Here is a 10,464-nt window from a genome sequence, read left to right as displayed (position 1 = left end):
GAAGTTACTGACAGGAAGTGACATCTCTGCTGGTCACGACTCTTCAGCCAATCAGTTAGCAGAGAGAAAAGAAAGGTGTGTAATGTTGTGATGTTCCTTTATCTGACTTTGTTTCCCAAACTTCATGACAGGGATGATTGTATATCTTTGAAATTCAAGGGGGGAAGAAAAAACTATTAAGTATATTAATTATAAAGTCAGAAAACAATAATAAGCTCAAAGAAAAATCTTCAAGTCCCATTAATTGAAGTCTTTTGTCTCGCTTATACTCTTCAAGTTTTATTAGTAACTGTGTCATATTTAGTCAGCTATCTTTTCTCCCATGGATGCTGCATTTTGCCCAAAGTCTTTCCTATGAGCCCTGACTTTACTGTAGACAGGGAGGCTTGTAGATCAGCAGCTGTTGTTCCTGCTTATTTCTTGGTGTAATATTGGTAAACATGATAAGCTAATTTGCATGTTTTCTTTATTTGCACATTTAGATTTTCTTTACCATTTACTGGAGCCCCAAAGCCTGGGCAAAGTGCATTACATATAATAGAATAAATCAATTAAATTCTAAATGTAACTTTGTCCTCATATCGTTTTCAGATTTTAATTCATGTCTCTAAGGGGGGTTGATTTTACAAGTTACAACGACATTATAATCAAAATAAAAATCTCATCAAACTAGAAGTGATGGCACTGAATACAACATAGGCTATGAATATGGGCTGAAAAAAAAAATCTAAATTTGTCCATTAAGATGTTATTAAGTCTGATGTTTTTAACTTATGTTTGAAGTAAAGTTTGAAGTTTTTAAGCAAACACAATGTTACATTAAATTTTTTAAAGTTCATACAAAACAAACATAAAAACAAACATTCACCTAATCTTAAATGAAAGGGAGCAGAAATATTATAATATTATAGTATAATATTATGTTATCTGGCCGCTTTAACTAGAGAAATACATTTACAAGAACTTATATATAAATATAAAATTAAATGAAATATCTATCCCCACATTTTATTCTAGGTTTATTATCTATTTGCTCTTAAAAAACACATTATATTTGACATGATTACATACTGTCAGTCAAAACTGACATACCGTATTCACTTTATTGCCTTTTATTGTCCTTTTGAAAATATTGTTTGTGATTCTTTGTTCAAATTGTTCAATAAACTGGTTCTTCTCCCAGAAGCAAAGGTCTCCACCACTACAGCTCATCTAAATCATCTGCTTCTAAATAGAAACATTTAATAGCTTTTAAGTTCTCATGTTTTCCCAGATTTTTGAATGTCTCCTTGCCTTATAAATTGTTCAACTTGTTTAGTTGCATTTGAACCAAATATATTCCAATGTGTCTTTAATTAACATTGATTATGCTTTTCTCCATTTTCACCTTACTGTAGAGCTAACCTTCCCTGACTCTTTGGCTAAGTTCGGAGGGTGATACAAATTACAATGCAATAAATACATGTATGATAAACAAACCAACTTCATTTTTGCTATTCTACGATATCTAAATGCAATCTACCATGAACCCTCTAGAGGTCAGTATATGATTACCTGTTAAACATAATTTCTTTAACTTTGTCTGGATATCCAAATTTTAAATTGTATTAAAGAAAAGACCTGTGAGGTAAAGGTAGACTCAGACGACACATTATAAGGGTGGATTGTTGTGGGGCTAAGAAAGTTAAACCAGCAAACACCTGCAGCCTAATCTCAACACATCAGCTTTGTGGTGTTTTAGAACTGTATACAAAGGAAATACAAGTATTAATGTATAATCTTTTACTTTTCAATTTTGAATATGTCTTGTGTTTGTTTTGTTTCTTATTTCTTGTTATATAAAAAGCCCTACTGACTGTCTTATTTCAAACTTTTTTCCCTCCATCTTTTTTTAATTGATCTCTCCCAGGTTATTGTTAAGCTGCAGAGGTTCTCTGAATCATTGTGCTGTTCTTGATGCACAGTAATAAATGGCTGAGTCTCCAGCTTGTGTTCTGTGAATCTGCAGCGTGGACGTCAGAATCGCAGGTCGCGACATGGTGTATTTGGACTTATTGAAAGGAGGTTCAGTTTCCGATGTATCTTTACCAAAAGAATATGTGACTAATTGTAGATCCCCTGTGCTTTTCTGTTTATACCAGTACATGTAGTAATGATCATCATTATCCTGCTCACAGTTTAAAGTTACAGAGGAATCATTTTCATGGCAGAATTTAAACAGAGACTGCTTGATTTTAGTACATTTCAAGGAAGCTGAAAAACAAGAAAGAAAAATAAAAAACTAATTATTCATGTGGTGAATATAGGATCCAGTTAAAGCAAAAAAATTAAAAACTTACACAAGATGATTGAAATTACAACACAGATAATCATCCTCCTCATGGTGAATGTGAAATAATTTCTGCAGTACAGATGAAAGCTGAAAACTGAGGCAGTAACTTCTGGTGCTTCTTAGAAAAATCTCAAACTCTTGCAGTTTGTCTTGATTCTCATTGGCTGAGGCAGAAAATACCTCCTGATTGACTCATTCTGTTCTTGTGGATTGTACTGTACCTACAAGACATGTCGACTGGGACAGAATTTTAAGGTAATTTTTAACTTTTTATTGTTATTGTAAAATTTGGTGCTTAGATGAATTGGCTTCGTACACAAATGTTTTCATTTAGAGATATTAATACACAGTTTTTTGATAGAGATGTAATAATCATATTCAATCAACTACATACTACTAATTTTGTATATGCTTTATTGCTAAAAGATTGTCATAAGTGTGCTGCCTTTTCGTTCTGCCAAATAAAATCATTAGACACCACACCCTGAAAAACAATGTTGCTTTTTTAGTAAAAAAAAAAAAGTTTATTTTCACATTTTCTCAAGTATATTTACAAAATAAGCATTGAATAAGAAAATGTTTCAATCATGTGTGAGCCTTACTAAAAAAATCACAACAATAGGAAAATATAGAATAAAAACATTTAAATTATTTGTGTACACTTTAAACCATACTAACATTACGTTTAGCAAAAGCAGTGGGAAGAGGCATCTGCATATTTAACCCTACCCGATCACCATATAACAATCCAGCTGCTTATTTCCTGTGTAATCTGTTCTCTACATTTGATTTTACTTTTTTGGATCACACACTGCGGTAACTGAACATACGTTAGTGGCCAACAATGGCAAATTAAAACACATATGTATGTGACACTACATATGTATACATTTAACCCTAGGGTTTGTCACGTCACTCTTCTTCCTTGTTCTATATAAATAATAACATTTGTTATTATAACATAATAAATAACATTTGTTTGTTCCTGTTTGAACATACTCATGCTCTCCATATAAGATGGCAATCTATTTCTCCTTTAGTTACCCATTTTCTGATTGATTTGTCTTACTTTTGAACTAGACATGCAAATAAACTGTTTTTATTTTGAACGTCACACAAAGCAGCATTGCTTTTAAATGTATCTCTTATTTTTCCCAAAATGTTCCTTAAGGGACTTACATTTTGTACTGGATACTCCAGCACCTGCTGAGTAAGTCAAACATTTGAAGACAAATTGGTGGTTTGAACAAAGAAAAAGACCCAAACAAGCAGTTTAAAGCCCAACACCCATCTTGATGATCTTATGAAATCTTGGCAATTAGACTCTAGTTGTATGTATAAATTCACAAAACCTTCGCTTCAACAAATAGGACATTTTATTAACAAAAAAAATCATTAAACTCCAAGTCAAACATTTCACTTAGAAACTAAAACAAGACTAAGCTAGACTTAGCTACTATATACACTAGGAAAAAAATATATAAATGGCCAAAAACCATAGTCAATAAGAAGATGCAATGATGCCACAGTTTGGAATGAAACCAAAGTTTCTCTTGAAGAGTTAAGGATGAGATCAAATTAGCTTTTAACTAATTTAGAGAAATTCAGTTGTGTTAAAACCAATTCACCATGTATATGTAATATAAATTAGAAATCAGTAACTGTTTTGATAATTTCCTAGCCTTCTCTCTGACCTTCTTTTGGTCATATTTTGGCAACCAAAAGTAATGAGGATATCAGGGAACACAAATGTTAACATATTAGTGTTTAAACCCTTAGACAAATAAAGCCTGTTAGCTTTATAATCAGAAGCTCAAATCATATGAACATGGGTTACCTTCTGGTAAGAATTAGCTTCTTGTTAACCACAGCCCTACATGTCTTATGGGTTTCCCTGTCTCCATACACCTGAGTGAGAAGGTGATCAACAGGCTTTTGCACCATGTGATGGCTGCCGGGGAGGAAATCCTTTAAATTAGGTGTGCTTGGCTATAGAAAAATAAGGGACAGTGGTCCTTAAGGAACAGGGTTAAGAAACCCTGCTGCAAATGTTCACTTGCAGCAGAAATACTCACTGGACCTGTGGCTTCCAGGAAGCTATAGGACAGGATTTGTTTAATCATTTATAATCTGGTGACTGTAGTTTTCATATATACCTACAAGTCTTTGACATATACCCATATATCATTATGTGCAGCTTATCCCTTTTTTTTTAGAGCAAGGCCAAGGTGTCATTACTAGCTCATTGATTCTGCCCATGCTGATGGTGAAGACAAAAAAATGGTCCAGGTGCTCTGGATCAGGATTTTTTCATATCTTGTCCTCAAGCACCAGTGACCTGAGTGTTTTAGGTGTCTCCTTGTTGCCACACACATGACTTCAATGAATTAGTGATCTAAAGCACATGATGGCTATTAAATCATTAGAATAAGATGTGCTGCAACAGAGAAATCATGAAATCTATGCCATGTATAAGAAATATAAAGCATATATAGATGGCAACATTTCTTTGTAAGCCTTGTAGAATTGTCCCAATTAGTTTAACAAGATTTAATTTGGATGAACTCTGAATGTTTAAACCTTAGAAACAGGTTTAAAAGGTTCAGAATACTCAAAACTCTCTTGCATCACATTGCAATGAGTTTTTTTTCACTTTTCTCTTTTTTTTAGTGTGGGAAAACCAATTTAGAGAAGGAATTCTTCCCTATTTATTTAATTATATTCGTTTTCCACAACTATGGAGATGCCATGTTTATTGGTTTTGCCTAAAAATGTGTTATATTCAAATGAATCTACCAAAAAAAGAAAACAAACAAACAAGCTAGAGGCCCAGTTTGAACTAAGGGAAAGTTGATGTATAAATCCCCTCCCATGGATACCATTCCTATATAATTCAAACGCTCTTATATCCCCCATGTGTTTTTGCTGTGGATAGCGTAAAGACTGTAGAGGCGTAACAACCCGCAGCTCTTTCCTGCATGCCTCTGTCATAGACATGCTATTTGTATGAGATCGTGGTTTGTCTGCTTTACTGTGCCCGGCCGCACAGTAGTAGGTGCTGCTGTCATTTAGAAACAGGCCATATATATGAAGATAAAAGGTGTTTTCTGCTTGATTGATAGATGACTGAAAGTGTCCAACAGTATTCTGATATTCTCTAATGAGAAACTCAATTTGAGCTCCATAGTGCTTCTGACGGTACCAGTACATAGTTAAATGATTCATGTAACCACTTCTCCTTTTGCACGTAAACGTCACGTTGTCTCCCTGGTGAGAAAGGAGATCTGAAGACTGGAAGATATCAATAGTGACCCCCATTGTTGACAGATTCTGACCTAAAGAAGAGGAAATATTTAGTTTTAGTTCAAACAAAACATTTAATTAAATTATAAACTCATAGAAACAAATTAAATCCCCCTTGTTTTTTTTTGTTTTGTTACATTCATTGTATTTTCCAAGTAATGAATACTTTAGAACAAGAAATTGAAGAAAAAACACAGGTGATCTAATAAGGTTTCCAAAAACTGTGACTCAAAATGTGGTATTAAAGTTTAAATACATTGTATGTTCTTCATAATGAAAGTTGTTTCTGGTTTTGTTGCACTCACCTAAGTGTAAGAGCAGGAACAGATTAAAACGTGTGATCACCATGCTGTCTGAGAAGGATCCCTTAGCTGAATGAGGAAGAGCTCCTCTTTGTTCAGCAGACAGACGAGAAGGTCACATGATGCCATTACACCAGTCAGTACCTCATGTTCAGTCCCTAGAGACTACAAACTAAAAAAAAAAAGCAGTCAATAACTGATGGTAGTATAGTAAAGTTTTAAATGAGCCAAATATCCATCTGCAGATATGGATACCTAAGGTATAGCAGATAAAACTATTATCATGTCTAAATTTGGCAGCAAAAGTGAGCCTACTTTATTTATAATATATTTTTAATGAAGCTGTAAAAATAAATAAATAAATAAATAATTTGTATTTTAAAAATACAGGGGCTATAAGAAATGTCAGGACCCAGTATCAGGAACAAGCTGTATTATTATATCATGCATATAATACATGCCCAGACCTACAAAGAGCTTAATGAAAATGTTTTCCTGATAAAGTAGAAAAAACAGAACTACTGTCTATCAAAATAAACAATTCTGCAGATGCTTCTAGAATTTACAAATAAAGGTGGCAAATTTATCGACATTAAAATAAAAAAATTATTCCATCTTTTCATAGTCAATACTCCAAAGCAACTCAAGACATCATACAGACCATAAAATAAAATGTACTTCATTTTCTACTGCTCCTAAATCATATAACTCACAGCATATATCTTCTTATGAGATTTGGTCAAATCTTCCAGTTTCTAAGGCCAAAGGTGGGATTCCTGTTCTTATTTGAACAACCAAAGATGTTTGGTTCCTGGTAAAATTCAGTTTTATAAGCATCTTTCATTTAGATGTATGTTAACATCCATGGTTTACGTATACAATAATGTAATTTGGCCAATTACATTCAAAAGTAGAAAGTAAGTCGTGCCAAAACTTGTTAATATTGCATTTGAGATTGTTTTAGAAAATGAACAGAAGTTGATCTTCATCAAAGACAGCTCAGATCTCTGTAGCCCAGGGATAGTTTAACATTATCCAAAAGAAAACCAGTTCCAGACCATTACCTAAAGGGTCACTGACGCATGTCAGTCCCTGTTTAGAGACGATGTGGTTTTTAATTTATTAATACATATGGAAAACCTTGATAAAGTCTCCAGTGTCCCCCCTCCATGATTTTGTTTGTCTTCTCTTCCTGTAACAGGGAAATTATTTAAATCAACACATATTCACATGTCCTTTAATTTTTTTTGAGGCCATCCAAGATGGGGCAAATACTGCCTCAAATCAAATCTGCTGAAAGGAAGAACTTTCTCATCACTCGGTCCCCTCACCTCTATGTGCTAGCTTAGTGTATCTGCGGCATTCACACCTTCACAGTGACACCATTCAGTATGCAAATGAGCCTAGAAGCAGTCTGAGGCTGAATTCAAATGCAACACATCAGTAAGACTCTGAAGCCAAAGCAAAATTGTCTCAGTGGTCACCATGGTAAGATTGTCCAAATAGTGCTGGCAGTAAGAAGGGAGGTAGGAAAGGATGCCTGTATGATTCCAGTCATAGTTCCTTGTGAGGTTCCTAGAGCTATAAGGAATCCCACAATCCTTTGCATGCCAGGTTATATAAGCACAGCCAACCCCACTGAAATTCACAAGTACATTATTGCATCTAGACCTGCTTAAACCTGAAAAAGAAGAAGTAAATTCCAAGGGAGGCATTGATGGAAGATTAATTTTAGCAATTTATATTCTTTTTTTATTTTTTTATTATCTTTTTTTATTATATTAGATACGAAAATGTTTTTAAAAATGATGTCCTCCTCTGTCATCTCCTATTAAGTCGACCTTACCAAAGAACAATGGAGTGTGTGATCTAACACAGATTTTCCTTGAGAATGAATCTAATCTATAATCTCATTTGATGTTTTTCTGGGCTTTTTTTGTTGCTATTCATATTATCTGCCCCTTTGATTTGTCATAAGTTTTCCTCCTTTGCCATGTCCAGGGAGGTTGCCTTGAAGATGGTCTTCTAGCCTTTACCTTTAACATCCATGTCTGAACATTTCTGTATAATGTCAAATATTTTGTCCACATGTGCATTAGTGTTTGCTTACACTGTCACTTTTGATCATTGCGAACAGTACAGCATTGATTTATTTCATTTACAATTTTTTGTTATGACACAATGTCAAGTAGCATAAATGTATACTTTTGTTAGTATTCATTGTATTTCATGATTATATTTGGGGAATTGTGCCTGTTATGTGGCATATCTGCCCCCAAAAATGTCTTTGCATCTCAAGGGTAAAATAGGATAAAATAATAAACAAAGAGAACATTATAATAAAAATGTAAAATAGGAATTACTGGCTAATTATACTGGGGGAAAACCCAATTGCTAAACAGAAGCAACGCAGTGATTCCAGTGTCAAATGAAATCATTTTAGTCATGAGGTTTCATGAACCGCATCACTGTGTACTGCCAGCGCAGAAATACACCGCAGTATCTGACTCCTTTACACTTTTAATATTCAGGCCTCCCGTTTGGGTGACGTTTCTTGTAATCACAAAGCTGCTTTCAAACTGCGCTTCATAAACAGCTTCACTCCCAACGTAGCTATAACCTATTAGATTCATTATACCAGTTTTTGTCTGTTGGTACCAGAGCATTACATTAAGGCTGCTGTCATTGTGACTGCAGCGAAAATTGACTGTTTCTGAGATATTGACAATCTTCGAGGAGGTTTGCTGAAATTTCACACTCTTAGCTTGATCTGTGGGTAAAAAAGAATAATAATCAGACTTTAAGGCAATTTTGTTCAGTTAAAGAAAAAAGTAAATTAATATTTTTTTCCCTCATACATAAATGTTTCATAACTTACACTGAGGCAAGATGAGAAGAAAAAGGATCATCATTAACGGCATCCTGCAGTTTTTTGCTCCTGCTCCAGCCAGGATCTGTAAAAAGACACAGGTTCATGTACAAATACAGCTCCTACACAGGAGAAAAATGGGGGGGTTTTAGTTAGGGAGTGGCATTAAACCACATCACTGTGTGCTGGCAGCGCAGAAATAAACAGCCGAGTGGGACAGATCCGCCTTTGGTATCTTCAAAGCTCCTTCAACTGTGTTTTTTCTTGTGAGCAAGAATTCTTTTTCAAATTGACCCTCGTAGTTCTGAGATTTTTCATATCCGTATCCAATAAGGGTCATTGAGCTAGTGTCGCTTTTATGCTGGTACCAGAGCATCAATATGAGAGAGCTATCATCGTGGCTGCAAGTAATTTCTACCTCACTGTTCTGCTTCACTATGACAGGGGAGGACTGCTGAAACTTTGCAGCGCTTACCTGATCTGTAGAAATAGAAGCAGAAAAAAACCTTTGGCCCGTTTTTTAAACCAAATTCCATTTTTTGGATTCAAGGTTTTTGAATCTTACATAGAAACCATATGAAGAGGAGGCCAACCGTCTGTGTAGGTGAAAACATTGTGAAGCAATGATATGAAAGAAAGAACTGCACAGGGTAAAAAATAAGGGCCACCTACTGTAGGTCAAACTATCAACACATGCTTTTGATGGAGGTTGCATGTTGTGTTCTGTGGCTCCACCTGTTGGTTACTTAAGAGCAGGACAATTTCACAAACCACTGTTCTCTAAGAACCACAGCAAGGCTAAATTGACTGAAAAAAACATGAGTAATATTTTTAGGCAAGATATCTTTATTTTAATCTTATTCTACATTTATATTATGATTTTGAATGGTGCAAAAAATAGCATTGCAAATTTGTTAAATGTAAAAACATAATTGTGCAATTTTGGGTAAATTCTAACATTCACTCTACTTTGGTAAAAAATCCTATATCAACATTTTTATTCGGTATTAGGCGAGTGTGCTGTGGTTGTTGGAAACTTCAAAAACTCACTATATGTAAACTTCTAAAATTTAAGTATTTAACAAATTTTTTGGTGTTTATTGACACTGACGTCTGCTGACGTCAAGCAGTTTGTTTTATAGCTTATTGTTGGGCTCATAACTGTTGGATATGTGATATGATCTCCCCCCCCACATGGTTCTGTCTGGTTTTGTCTTTAGTCCAAATATTAACATTTGAAGCAGGTGTTGAAACAATCAGCATCCTCTCTTCGTTGTGTGTTTTTGTCACACTCCTCGGGTTTGCTGCTGCACTGTGAGACTGGCAGCACACAGATACACAGCTTCATCTTTTTTCTGAGGGCTTGATATAGTCAGAGACCATTGCTTCTTCTGCCGCACCTCCGCCTTATATCCAGAATTAAAATCTGTCTCAAACTTAGCATTTCCAGCTAACAGATACACAATTAGCTGAATCTCTCCACCTCTAAGCTGTCTGTACCAGTACAGATATTCATAATCTGTATCGTTTTGGTAACAGTTTATTTCTGCAGGTTCATCGACAGTACTGTAGATGTTTCGGGGCCACTGAGAGATCAGGACAGACTCGGAGACACCTAGAAAGAAAGGGAAAGTACAAAAATAATGCAATTAGAACAT

Source organism: Cyprinodon variegatus, unplaced genomic scaffold, assembly GCF_000732505.1.
Source record: "Cyprinodon variegatus isolate N-32 unplaced genomic scaffold, C_variegatus-1.0 Scaffold869, whole genome shotgun sequence".
Lineage (NCBI taxonomy): Eukaryota > Metazoa > Chordata > Actinopteri > Cyprinodontiformes > Cyprinodontidae > Cyprinodon > Cyprinodon variegatus.
Note: the sequence above shows the minus strand (reverse complement) of the source record.